Here is a 14320-nt window from a genome sequence, read left to right on the forward strand (position 1 = left end):
CCCTCAGCACCCTTGGGTGCATCCCATCCAGCCCCATGCATTTGTACACATCCAGCTTTCCTAAGTAGTCCCTAAACTGTTCTTTCACCACTGTGGGCTGCTTACCCCCTCCTGAAACTGTGCTGCCAAGTGCAGTAATCTGGGAGCTGATGTTGCCTGTAAAGACTGAGGTGAAAAAGGCATTGAGCACTTCAGCTTTTTTCTCATCCTCTGTTACAAGGTTGCTTCCCCCATTCAGTAAGGGACCCACACCTTCCCTGATCCTCCTCTTGCTACCAACATGTTTCTACAAGTACTTCTTGTTACCCTTCACATCCCTTGCTAGCTGCAACTCCAATTGTGCTTTGGCCTTCCTGACTTCATCCCTGCATGCCTGTGTAGTGCTTTTATATTCTTCCCTAGTTATTTGTCCGCGTTCTTTTTTTTTTTTTGTGATTTAATAAGCAAAGATCAAGAAAGTCTGGTTCTGTGATGTGGGCTATATAAGACATTTCCACTCTCCAGCCCTGGGGCAATCTTATACAGCTGTCTGGGGATGAAATATGCCAGTACGGGATGCCCTTCTACAAAACAATATACGCTTCAATTCTCTCTATGTCTGAAGAATCGTGTTTGTACCTGAAAGCTTGCAAAGAACATTTTCCCATCTATTTGATTGGTATAAGAAAAGATTACGTTTACCCAAAGAACCCGGTCTACTTATATCCTTTGACCAACATGGCTACCACCAACACCCCTTCTACAATATTAGAAGCTCACTGACGAACAGTGACAAACTAAAAGGATGGAAGGAGCATCATCCAGATAGTGATAGTAGATGGGTTGGTATCGACCTGGAAGGATGTGGGTAGTGGGGTCCTGCAAGGTTCAGTCCTTGGACCTGTACTCCTCAATATTTTCATCAGTGACTTGGATGCGGGTGTGAAGTGTACTCTGTCCATGTTTGCAGACTATACTAAATTGTGGGGTGAAGTGCACACTCTGGAGGGTAGGGAAGGATTGCAGGCAGACCTGGACAGGTTAGAAAAGTGGGCAGTACACAATAGGATGCAGTAGAACAAGGACAAGTGCAGAGTGCTGTACCTAGGGCACAAAAATATCCAGCCCACTTATTGGCTGGGAAGTGACGCTCTCAGCAGCACAAAAGTGGAAAGGGATCTCAGAGTCACTGTGTACTCTAAGATGAACATGAGTCCTCAGTGTGACGAAATCATCAGCAAAGCTAACCGCACTTTGTCATGCATCAGTAGATGCATGACAAATAGATCCAAGGAGGTGATACTTCCCCTCTATGCGGCATTGGTCAGACTACAGTTGGAGTACTGTGTCCAGTTTTGGGCGCTGTATGTCAAGAAGGAGTTGATTAGGCTCGAGATGGTCCAGAGGAGGGCCACTCGTATGGTTAGGGGCTTACAGGACAAGCCCTATGAGGAGAGACTGAGGGATCTGAACCTCTTCAGCCTCTGCAAGAGAAAGCTGAGAGGTGATCTTGTGGCCTCCTACAAATCCATTAGGGTGATGCAGCAAGGGATCAGAGATGCCTTGTTCACCAAGGCACCTCTTGGGGTAACAAGGAACAATGGTCACAAACTGACAGAGCAGATTTAGGCTAGATATCAGAAAGAACTTCTTCATGGTAAAGGTGGCCAAAAGTTGGAATGGGCTCCCAAGCAAGGTGGTGCTCTCCCGTACCTTGGGGGTCTTTAAGAGAAGGCTGGATAGGCATCTGGCTGGGGTCATCTGACCCCAGCCCTCTTTCCTGCCTAGGCAGAGGGTCAGACTCAATGAATATCTCCCTTGCAACACGAGGTCCTAGACATATATACTGTAATTTACAATGATTTTGGCAAATATAAATTACCTTGGAATATGGACTACCAATTAATTTAGAAGAATTCACACAGTTAGAGCACCTCACTGCTAGGTGGCAGGAAGGCAGCATATAGCCTGTTTGTGCCGTGTGAATGTCTAGCCCAATATAGCAGTGAACACACAACACCTACACTCATAACATTTATACTAGCAGATTTTCACTGCTCTTTTTCCTGGGTTAACTCCTTGCAGGATTCTTGTATGTTATACTGGTGTAGGGCTGCACACTTTATATCTGCTTCTTTTGTACACCAGTGTAAAGTCAGAGTGCATTGATGTAAAGTGTTATGTGTCCAGTCCCTCAGTTCTAACGTTCCTGTGAGTGACACTGCCCCTGAAAGTAGGTGACATGAATTCCTCCACTGGGTCCCTTCCTGAAAGGCCTGGGGGTCTTCTGCAAGAAACAATTATGAGAGCGTATCTGATTTATGGGTCTGAGGGCAAAAGGTGCGAGCTGCACAATTACTCTAGATGTCAAAGCTGCACTCCAGCACTGAAGTGCAGGTGTGGTAATGTGAGGCTGAGTCAGTTCATTCAGAAAGCGTCAAAAAAAAAAAAAGCCATGCTCAGAAACTCAGTCATATAATCAAGGCAGCTCTGGAAATAGCAAAACCAAGTGCTAGCTTTTTGCAATAGGAAATCATCTCTGTGTTGGATGGTTTCTCCATTGGTCAGAAAGGTACCAAGGTTTGATCTCAACAGTCTGTCATAGAACTGTCCTGTTTGTAGAGGAAGGAATGAGGCAATTTCCTGATAACTGATTTACCTGGTTAGTATAGTCGAGGGTTATTTACCCTTGGCCAGTTAAAGACTTGTGGCAATTAACTGGCAGTCCATACAAGTTAGGTTATGGAGAAACAGCATAGCCTGCTACGAGATCATGAGAGCATGGGATATTGGTTATAAATTAGATGTGCTCCCTAATTTAGAAGAGCTGGGATTTGGAAGATAGTCTCTGAGTCAAGGAGTAGCTAGTTAGTTAGAGAGACTAAAAGATTGCTTGTTCACTACTTTACAATTAAACTTGCTTAGTTATTCTCATTCATGCCTGACTGTCTTCATTGAACTTGATGATAATTAAAGTTGGATCATTGAGGTGGCTGCATACCGGGGTTTCTGCAGGGATAGTTCTCTGAATAAGTCATGGTCCTGGGACTCCCGGAGGTACTTGATTCTTACTTATGGTCAGAGAAACTGCAGGCAACTGTTAGAGGTGCTTATATTCACATCAGGGCATCTCCATTATTAAAGGATGTACCTTGGTATCCAGAGCCCACACTGGAGCACACCTTGTGTGGTGTCATACTCAAGACCCCTAGTCCTCACCCATGGGTGAGCTATATAGTGCTTGAAACCATCCTGTTGGGTCTTTAGCTAATAGCACTAAGGCAGCAGTTCTCAGTTTCTCTCACACCAGGCTGTTTTTCTCTTATGCTGGGGCTCCACCGGTCTTCCCCTCCCATCTTGCTCCACTTCAGTTTAACAATACGAAAAGGGCATGGCAGGAAGGTCATGACACCCTCCCCCACTTCTCTCTGGCTTCTAAGAAACAGTCCTGAGAATAGCCACTCCCATGCTTGAGGTACTCCTGTTTTACAGGACCCTCAATGTACAGTTAATCCTTTAATTGGAAGAGGGCCCTAGCTCAGCCAAGGCAGACCAGCTGAGTATAAACGTAAGGGGTGGGCCCAGTGAGGAGTGTGTGTGTGTCGGGGGGAGAGGTGGGGGGGGAGAGTTGCAGGGAGCTGGCTGGCTTCTGTGGCTGAGTGTCTTTGTTGGGGGACAGCAGTGCAGGAACCTTTCTGGAACAGATGAGCCCAGAATACCCTGGATTGGAGGGAGGAATTGTGTGCATGTGTGTAAATGTGCTGTTCAAATTGACAAACAAAAATGCCCCAGACTCAGGATCTGGTGTCCTTTTTTCTAGGGCTGGGCATGTTGGGCAGCACCCAACAGGGACCTTGCCATTTGTAAGCTGACTTCTAAACTGGTCCCCCAGCTGAACTGACCAATGACTTCCTTTCCTTCTCCCAGCCAGTCAGGTGAGCCCATCTCTTTAATCAAATGCTATCAAGTACATGCCCTTCCAGGCTTGAGACTGGCCCTTTAAACACCAATATGACCTTGTTTGCAATGAGGCCTCCTATTATGCTCTAAATCTGGAAGCCCTGAATGTGCCAAGGGAATAAAAGGGTCCATTTGTTCTGCTGTTAAGTTGTCCTTCACATTGCTTGATGTACACTACTCCGTGCTGTAAGTTATATATGGCCACTTAGTGCCATGCCGAGGCACCCGGCACCCTCCCCCTCCTCCTGGTCTTTGCTCACTCCATTAACTTGGTGTTTAAGGACAAGCAGGTCATATCTTAAACAGTGCTGCTATTATCTGAAATCTTGCAGCCTTTCTGCTGCTTTCACATCTGATTTGCTAGCTGGAACTGGTCAAGTTAATAGCACCTGGTCTTGCAGGGGAGAATATGATAACAGCAGGCCCTTAAAATAATTTGCCAGCTGCAGTGCTCTGTGCTTTAGCTTAGGTGTTGGTTAATCCCTTTGGAAATGCCACTGGTAAAATGAACCACTGGGGTTGTTGCCACAGCAAAGCTGGGTGTTGTATAATAGAAGGGACAGTATGTCATTTGGACAAAACAAGGCATTGGTTTTTTGGTTGCTATGTTGAAATAGTTGCTTTTGGATCATAAAGTGATGATACACAAGTGTATTTCTTGAGAAACTTATACTCTGCATGACCCTTTATGATTCCTCCAGAAGCCTTCCCAAAGCTAGAGCTGTGCAAAAGAAGCAAAATAAAACCACAGTCTTTAGTTATGCAGTTGCACAAAACAACCTTTTAAGGACAGCAAATATCTTTAGAGTATCAAAGGTTAGAAAGGGACTTGATTGAATATCTGCATGGGGAGAAGAGGTATACCATGGCAAGGGTGTTATACCATCCGGTGCCTGGAAGCTGAAGTCAGTCTAGTTCAAGCCAAAGTATACAACTCATATTTCAGAGTGAGGGTAAACAGACTGCCAAGGAATTGAGTTTACCATTCCTCAGTCTTCAAGTCAAGACAGGATGGCTCCTTAATAGACCAGCACTATGACAACCTGCATGGAACTTAGCAAGTGGGATGAGGGTTGTGACCAGGAAGGTTTGGAGGAGGTGCCAGGAAGTCAGTCTGTGTGCATGTGTGTGGAGTGTTACCTGTAACCACAGTGCCTATGTAAAAACTTAGAAACCATAGAATCATAAAAAGTTAGGGTTGGAAGGGACCTCAGGAGGTCATCTAGTCCACCCCCTGCTCAAAGCAGGACAATCCTCCTTCTTCCCTTTCTTAAATATGGGCACTATGTTTGCCCTTTTCCAATCATCTGGGACCTCTCCTGATAGCCATGAGTTTTCAAAGATGATGGCCAGCAGTTCTGCAGTCGCATCAGCCAGTTCTCTCACCACCATCAGGTGCATCCCATCCAACCCTGTAGACTTAGAGAAAAGGACATATACAAATAGTCCCTAACCTGTTCTTTCACCACTGTTGGCTGCTCATCTCCTCCCCAAACTGTACTGGCAGCTGCAGTAGTCTGGGAGCTGACCTTGTCTGTGAAGACTGAGGTGAAAAAGGCATTGAATGCTTCAGCCTTTACTGCATCCTCTGTCACTAGGTTGCCTCCCCAATTCAGTAACGGACCCACACTTTCCCTGACCCTCCTCTTGTTACTGACATGCTTGTAGAAACCCTTATTGTTACCCTTCACATCCTTTGCTAGCTGCAACTCCAGTTGGCCTTCCTGACTTCATCCCCAGATGTCCAAGCAATACGCTTATACTCCTCCCTAGTTGTTTGCCCAAGTTTCCACTTCTTTAAACTTCCTTTTTTGATTAAGTTTACTGAAGAGTTCTCTGAAGCCAAGCTGGTCTTCTGTCATATTTGCTAGTCTTCCTGCACTTTGGGCTGGTTTGTTCTTGCACTCTCAGTAAGGCTTCTTGAAAGTAGAAGTCCCTCTCCCCCTCAGACTGGCTTCTCAGAGGATGCTTGAAAAACTTCTCCTTTGGAAAAATCCATTTGGTTTCAGAATCATGGAATCTTCTCACGTTATTCCTCAGCTATGCTGTACCTGGCTTCCTGTGATTAGACCTGATGAAGAAGCTTGTCTAACTTTGCATTTAAAGGCTTGTCTAACCTTATTCCAACTACATAGTTAGTCCATATGAAGGTGTCACCTTTAGAAATACTTGTCCCTTGCATTATTTCTGGACCATCGCTGCTGTAACACTACTCTTAAGCTACTACACAACATATGAAATATCCCCACAGCAATTAGTTATGCCAGTCAACTTTTAAGACTCAGACTCACTTGCACCCAGTTGAGAGAATACTTCTATAGCAGTGGTACTCAGTAGATAATGCTGTGGCATCTGGCTTGTGGGGCTCCCCACCGATCTGGAAACTTGGCCACAGGGGAGTGGTGGCACTGCTTCCCTGCTGCCAAATTTCCAGGCTAATGGGAATCCAGGTCTTGTGTGCTGGATTGAATGCCCGATCTCAGCATAGTGCCAGGGCCAATCTCAGTGTAAGGCTTGGGAGGGGGTCCGATCCTAGTATATGGAGTTTGATCCAGCCCACAGACTGGCCCTCTACCACTCGTCTGGCCCACAGGGTCAAATGGTTGAGCACCACTGTTCTAGACCATATAATTGGTTGTTAAAGTCTTAGGAATTGTTTTAAAATATTCTGTAAGACGTTGAAGCAATGAAAGAAAAAAATAAGGAAATCAGAAAATGTTGAGTTAAGGCTTTGCATGTCTTTTACCTTCTAGGCCTATGATTCTCAGTATTTTTAGATACAAGAAACCCCTTGGTAGACTCAAAGCACCCATAAGAAAATGTCAGGTCTGAGCTTTCACTTGTTGTTTGTTTGTTTGTTTGTTTGTTTGTTTTTTTTGGACTATGGAAAAAATCACAGAGTTCTTCGGTTGCAAAGATCATAGCAGGTCAGAACACTTCTGACACTATGGATTCCTATTAGAAATCTCTGGGCTTTTCTTGTGAATCTTACATAGGTATTTTCACACCTAGCAATGCTAATATTGCATGGCACCCTGCTGCACTTTTAAAAGGATCTCATGGCATCCTGGTTGAGAATTACTGTTCTCAGCCGTATCCCCATCTCATTAGAGGACACAGAAATACCATAGGTAATGTATACATCCAGTTAATGGTATGAGTGTGTTGGCAATGGGTGCAATTTGTTTCACCAACATGATTACACTTGTAAAAACCCCAGTGTAAGTACAGTTATACCAGTACGAGCGCCTTTATGCAAGTTGTAGCACATTCAAGACCCAGGGGTGGCCACACAGTTCCTGCCAGACCTTGGCGCTCTGGGTACCCCGCTTTTTCTCTTGCCCTCCACATCTTGATGTAATTAAGTAATTTGTAAAAAAGAGAGGTTGTCCTAGGGTTCCCAGTGTGAGCCCTCATCAGTCCTTCTGCCAGCATATCCCTCCTGGATCCTGCTGGGCACAACCCTCAAGTGCTATGTGGGTACTGCTGGCCTGTCCATGTCTCTATGGCACCTATGGCCTTAAGGGCTATTCATAGTCTCCATTTGCCCCTACAGCCATGCCCAGGTCTTGCAGATGGTACTGGTCATCACTTACTTGGGGCACTCTGCCCCCCTAAGCCAATGCTTGGCCACCTCAGATATTTATATCCTTCTTGGGGCCTCAGCCTTCCTGGCTTCCCTCCCACCCTGCTCTTACTGGCCCCCTTGCCTAGGCCAGCCCCAGTCTAGCTCTCTTGGACTCTGGTTTCCAATGGAAAAACTTGAATAGACTTCAGATAAAGCCCTGTCACAAGAGCAAGTTTAACAAAAAGAGCCCTTTCACAAGAACTTGCGTGGTATGTTGTTAAAGGAGCTACAAGTTTACAGTCTCTTTTTGTGTGTTCTCTGGTGTGCTTGTATTATACTGCCTGGACTCCTTGTATGTAGCACAATATTGTTTTGCATTGTCTGCTGCAGTCACATTGAAATTAGAAGCTCCATCCACAGTAGCCTTCCAACCTCATCCATTTTTTGATCTTGGTTTACTCCGAGCTCCTTCCCTTTAAAAAGCTTCTCTCTCCATCTCTGCCCCTAGATTGGTACATTACTTCATTTTAAGCTGCACACATTTGAAGTGTAATACATTCAGTCATTTTCTTACTGGATGTAATTCCCAAGTAATTGTGTTCCATTCTTCTTTTATTGGAAGTGATGTATTAACTTTATAAATGCTAGAGCCAAATTATTTCTGCACTATTCCAGGGAATGGCTGCTTAATAAAAAATGCATTGTGGAAGTCTGGACAAGCCTGCTACAGATAACTTCCCTTGACTGCTTCAGTCCCTGTGCAAACCATGAGTGATTTCAAGTTCCAGGAAGCCCATGGCAGGGATTAAAGGATGATGCAAACTGAGCTATCCGTCAATAAGCAGAGAGAGATGCCAAGAGCCAATAGACATATTGATGAATTCCCCTTCTTGGGAGGATGCAGTTTATCATATTGACTTGGCTGTTCACTGAAAAATTACAGGCAGATCTGGAAAGCTTACTTAGGGTTGTGACAGGTCAAACATAATAGTTAAGTTATGTCTGCCCTGTCCCTAAGCAGTGGTACCAGTCATACAAAGCATGAGCTCTTGGAGCCTGATTCAGTGCTACCTCAAGGCAGTGACAGTTTGTCAGCAGACTTCCATGGGTTTCTGTACCAGGCTTTTACTGAACTGTACCAACACTGCAGCTGTCTGTTTTCAGCAGAACAGAATACTACTGGTACATTTCTTTACCCCCTTCCTTTTGAAATCTTAGTTTTTTGCTCTGCCAGATCAGGGGGAAAAAAAGCCAAGTAAACCCCTGATACACAAATAGCAGCACTGAACAAACTTCAAGAGAACTGCAGGGTAATTTTCATCTCTGTTGCACAGTTAGATCATTAAACGAGACAAGTAAACAGCTCTGAATAAAAATGACAAACAAAAATACCAGACCTTTAAATATTAGCAACTTTAAAATTGATGTTTGATAAGATTCTATGTTGACTTTTGATTACTCGTATCTTTACAAGGCTCTGGTGTAAGATCTGAATCTTTTATTGTACCTTTTCAGGGAGATAAAACATCTTGATTGCCAATGCAATTTGGATTCTGCACCTTTAACAAAATGGCTTTACCTCAGTTGCCATATGCTACAGAAACGAATAAGATTTTAATTACCAGTCAATAAATTACTTTCACATTTTTCATGGTAATAGACCTGGAAGAAGTTATTTTTACTCTTTAGTTATATAGTGCTACTTAAAATGTCAGTGGTTAGGTACAGAACTGGGAGTGTGGAAAGGCAGAGGAGGAGTTTATTTGCTGCTGACATTTTCCTCACAGTCTCTATTTCTGTTTCCTGGTAGAGACTTTTCTACATAAGGCACGTTCAGAATTAAACTGGGCTAACGCTGTAGAGTTGCACCTTTTGTAATAAGGGGGTAGAGCCATGGAGAAAAATCCTGTGTCACCATGTGCTATACCTTCCTTCTGGGCTTATCAGAGTCTCTGGGTCACAGGACTGCAGATCATGGGTGCTATGGGTCTAGGCCTTAGGGGTTGTAAACTGCCTTAGGCTCCTCCGAAGCCCTTGCCCAACAGGTCCAGTGAGAGCTGTGGCTACTAAGCAGCTAAATGTGTCTATAGCTCCTGCTGACTAGAGCAGGGCTGGTAGGGCCCATCCCCTTACTATTTAGGTAGCAATTTGTAGGGAGAATAATCTGTACTATCTCCTTCTGCACTAAGGATTCCCCAGAAAAAGGGAGTCCTGAAGCCTGCAGATCCAGGCTGCCTGGGAGATGCAGAGGTTTGTATGAAAATGTTGGGCCCTGGCACAATATCTGTGCCCCAGCAACACCGCTATGATCTAGGTGTCAGGGGGGAAGAGAAAGGGGAGCAGTGTAATTGGGAAGCAAATACTGCTACTTCCTCACCAACAGCGGCCCTTACCAGCGAGTGAACCTACTGAGCATGACATTGTGGAGCTCTTGCCCCAGCCCTCAGGTCTGGGCTTTTCCATGGAGAAGGGACCTATGCTGAACAATATTTTTAAGCAAAGGAAAGTTTTTTCTAAGGCACAGCATTTCTCTCGCTCTCTCTCGCTCTCCAACCTGTGTATATAGCTGTGTGTGGTATTTTGCATTCATGCCCTCCAGCACCAGTCAGAAACACTCCCAGGAGATACCTTTCTGTTATCACTCCATCTGGCCTTCCCTGAGAATCCATACATTCTGTAGTGCAGCATGAGAAATATTCCAAATGGTGTATTACTGGCAGGCACTATACCCTGCCTCCTAACCATGCATCATAGGCAGAGTCAACTAAGAAGAAAAAGGCGATGTATCCTATTCCTGCTCCTTTTGGCTAGACCTTCAGTGAGTGTGTCTACATGTGCACATTTACTGTTCAGTAACTGAAATTACTGTTCAGTGTGGGTGCATGTCTACATGTGTATGCCCATAATGCACATCAAATACAGCAATTTACACCTACTTGAGCATAAATTTGATACCTGCATTGTGCAAATTTATGACTAATTAGTTACTGTGCAGTATCGCTGTAACAACTTACTGTGCAGTAGCATTGTGTGTGTGGGCTAACTTGGGACTAACTTCAGTCCCAAGTCAGCCCCCACATAGCATTAATGTGTTTTAATACCTGTATGTGTAGATGCTGGCCTATTCCAATTTGCTGCACAGTAAATTTAAGCCACCATAAATGCACATGTAGACACGCCCAGTGGGGAGTAAACCAGTGCTCTCGGAGTAGCCCTGCTGATTTACACCAGTCTTTGTTCTGTATTTTGGCACTAGTGAATGTTCCTGCCCATTAGACCCATGGGCCAAGGCTATAAAGAATACCCTGCTGCTGGAAAACATCTTGGTACCCAAGTACAGTTCAGTTCCATCCTGTGAGTCAGTTTCATAGTAGCTAGGGTCAGGAGAGATCTGATCAGATCATGTAGCCTGACCCCCTGCCACAGGCAGGAATGAATGCTGGGTTCACAAGACCCCAGACAGGTGATCATCTAACCTCTTTTTGAATTTGCCCAAGGTAGGGGCGAGGACCACTTCCCTGGGAAGTTGGTTTCAGATTCTGACCACCCCAACTGTAAAAAATTGCCTTCTGATCTCTAACCTAAACCTCTTCTTGCTGAGGCTGAACAGGTTAAGGTCCCTCAGTGTAAGGCCTGTCCTGCTGCCCTCTCACCAAGTGGGTGGCCGTCCTCTGAACTCTCTCCAGGCTGGCCACATCCTTTTTAAAGTGCGGTGCCTAGTACTGGACACAGTACTCCAATTGCGGCCTGACCAAAATTGCACAGAGGGGGAGGTTCACCTCTCTGGACCGGCTTGAGCTGCATCTTCGGATGCATAACAAGGTATGGCTGGCTTTGCTGGCTGCGGTCTGGCATTGGTGGCTCATGTTCATCTTGAAGTCAATAATGACTCCAAGATCCCTTTCCGCCTCTGTGCTTTCAAGAGGGGAACTCCCAGCCTGTATGTATGCTGTGGATTCCTTCTCCCAAGGTGCATCACCCTGCATTTGTCTATGTTGAACCCCATCCTATTCTGCCCACTTTTGTAGTCTGTCTAAATCTAGTTGCAGCCTCTCTCTCATTTCAAGTGTGTCCACCTCACCCCACATCTTAGTGTCATCAGCAAACTTGGACAATGTGCTTTCAACTCCCCCATCCAAGTCGCTGATGAAAATGTTAAACAGCACAGGCCTGAGGACTGAGCCCTGGGGTACCCCATTGCTCACATCTCACCCGGTTGAGCACGATCCATCCACCACTACTCTCTGGGGGCACCCCATCAGCCAATTTTTTACCCATCAACTGGGCAGGCATCAATGCCACAGTTGCCTAATTTATTGATGAGAATGGGGTGACAGACAGTCTCAAAGGCCTTCTTAAAGTCTAGAAAGACTATGTCCACGGCGATACCATTATCCAAGGACTTAGTTACTTGGTCATAAGGCAATAAGGTTGGTCAGGCAGGACCTGCCTTTGATGAACCCATGCTGGTTGCCCCTGCACATGATCTCTCCTGCAGGCCCCCCACAGATGTGCTCGATGATTCTCTCCAAGATCTTCCCAAGTACCGAGGTGAGGCTTACAGGCCTATAGTTACTTGGGTCCTCCTTCCTCCCTTTCTTAAAAATTGGGACCACATTAGCTAGTTTCCAATCCTTCAGCACCTGGCCAGATGACCACGAATGCTCATACACCCAGGCCAAGGGCTCTGCGATGACCCCGGCCAGCTCCCTCAACACCCTTGGGTGGAGGGCATCTGGACCTGCAGATCTAAAAATGTCCAGCCCTTCCAGAAGATTCCTAACTACATCTGTGCTGACTGAAGGCCTGACAGAGCTATCCCTGAGATTGTCCCAACCTCTGGTAGATGGGATGTCCTGGGCCCTGTTAAAAAAAACAGAGGCAAAGAAACTGTTAAAAATATCAGCTTTCTCATTTGGTGTAGCCACAAGATTACCATTTGAGTTTTGCAGGGGCCCTACATTGCTTGTTGCCCTCTTCTTGCTCCCAGTGTACTTGAAAACGGACTTTTTGTTGTCCTTAATCCTGGACGCTAGCCTGAGTTCTGTCTCTGCCTTGACCTTCCTAATAGACCTCCTACACTCCCAGGCAGAGGAGGAGCACTCCTCCTTGGTGATAGCTCTTCCCTTCCACTGGTTGTACACCACCCTTTTAGTCCTTGGACACTGCTGAATGCCCTTGCTGAGGCTTGAAAACCTTTAATGTAGAAGGTGGGTGGGTTCTCCTTCCCTGGTTTTCTGTGACTTAGGCTATGATGACAGCAAGTTACCAAAAGTAGAGGACTTCCAAGGACTCAAGCAAGGAAAAAGAGGATCACACTTTGGTGAAATAGGATCTGGTCTCTCATGACCATGTAGCCCACATAGCATATGCCAGTGATGAGACTAGAACACTTGGGTTCAATTTTGGAGCCCACTTTTCTGAAAAGACATTGAAAAATTGGAAAGGGGATAGAAAAAAAGCCGCAAAAGTGACTTGGAGGCATGGAAAACATGTTGTACCTAGAGATGCTTCCTGAGCTCAGTTTAGCTCATCAAAAAGAAGAAGATCAGATTATGATGCATAAGTAATTTCATAGGGAGAAAATACTTCAAGGTTTTTGGGTTATTGTGGAGGAAAGGATAGCAAGAACCAATGATTGAAAGCTAAAGCCAGACAAGTTCAAATTGGACAGAAGGCATACATCATTACCGGCGATGGTGATTAATCCCTGGAACACACTGCCAAAGGAAGTGGTGGCTTTTATGTCCCTTGATGCCTTCTCAGGTTCAGACTGGATGCCTTCCTAGGAGGTACTTTAGACAAACACATGTTGATGCTGGAGCAGTTGGATGAAGTGCCATGGGCTGTGTGTTATACAGGAGGTCAGACAATGTGATCCCAGAATCCTGCATTTGGGAGCAAGGGAGGGGGAGTGGGCCCAAAGGACCCAGGCCCAGGCCCCATGAAACAGAGGAACCTACTAATTTGGAAGCTACCACCTCCAATATTTTTCTGTAGGTGTAGCTCAGTCAAAGCAACAACACACCCTGGAGTCGTTATTGATTCCAAGATAAACATGGGCCGCCAATGTGAGGACGCAGTCAGTAAGGCTAACCATACCTTGTCGTGCATCCACAGATGCATCTCAAGCAGGTCCAAGGAGGTGATCTTCCCCCTCTATGCGACATTGGTCAGGCCACAGTTGGAGTACTGCATCCAGTTCTGGGCGTCGCACTTCAGGAGGGATGTGGACAGCATTGAGAGGGTGCAGAGGGCCACTCGCATGGTCAGGGGGAAGCAGGGCAGGCCCTACAAAGAGCAACTATGGGACCCAAACCTGTTCAGCCTCCACAAGAGAAGGCTGAGAAGGGATCTGGTGGCTGTCTATAAACTTGCCAAGGGGGACCAGGGGGGAATGGGAGAGGCCCTGTTTCCCTGAACACTACCCAGAGTAACTAGGAATAATGGCCATAAGTTGATTGACAGTAGGTTCAGGCTAGACATCGGGAAGCACTACTTCACAGTCAGGGCAGCCAGGATCTGGAACCAACTTCCAAGGGAAGTGGTGCTCCCTCCTACCCTGGGGGTCTTCATAAGGAGGCTAGACAATCACTTTGCTGGGGTCATTTGACCCCAGCATTCTTTCCTGCCCATGGCAGGGGGTCGGACTTCATGATCTGCTCAGATCCCTTCCAACCCTACCAACTATGAAACATTGGCAGAAGCCTTTTGGCTGCTGAGGGGCCTGTGCCCTCAGTGTCATAGAGAGGGATTTTAAATTTGGCTAGATGGTTAATATTGGCAATTTTCTATCATAGGGGGTGGTCAGGG

The sequence above is a fragment of the Crocodylus porosus genome, unplaced genomic scaffold (assembly GCF_001723895.1).
Source record: "Crocodylus porosus isolate Cpor-Errol unplaced genomic scaffold, CroPor_comp1, whole genome shotgun sequence".
NCBI lineage: Eukaryota > Metazoa > Chordata > Crocodylia > Crocodylidae > Crocodylus > Crocodylus porosus.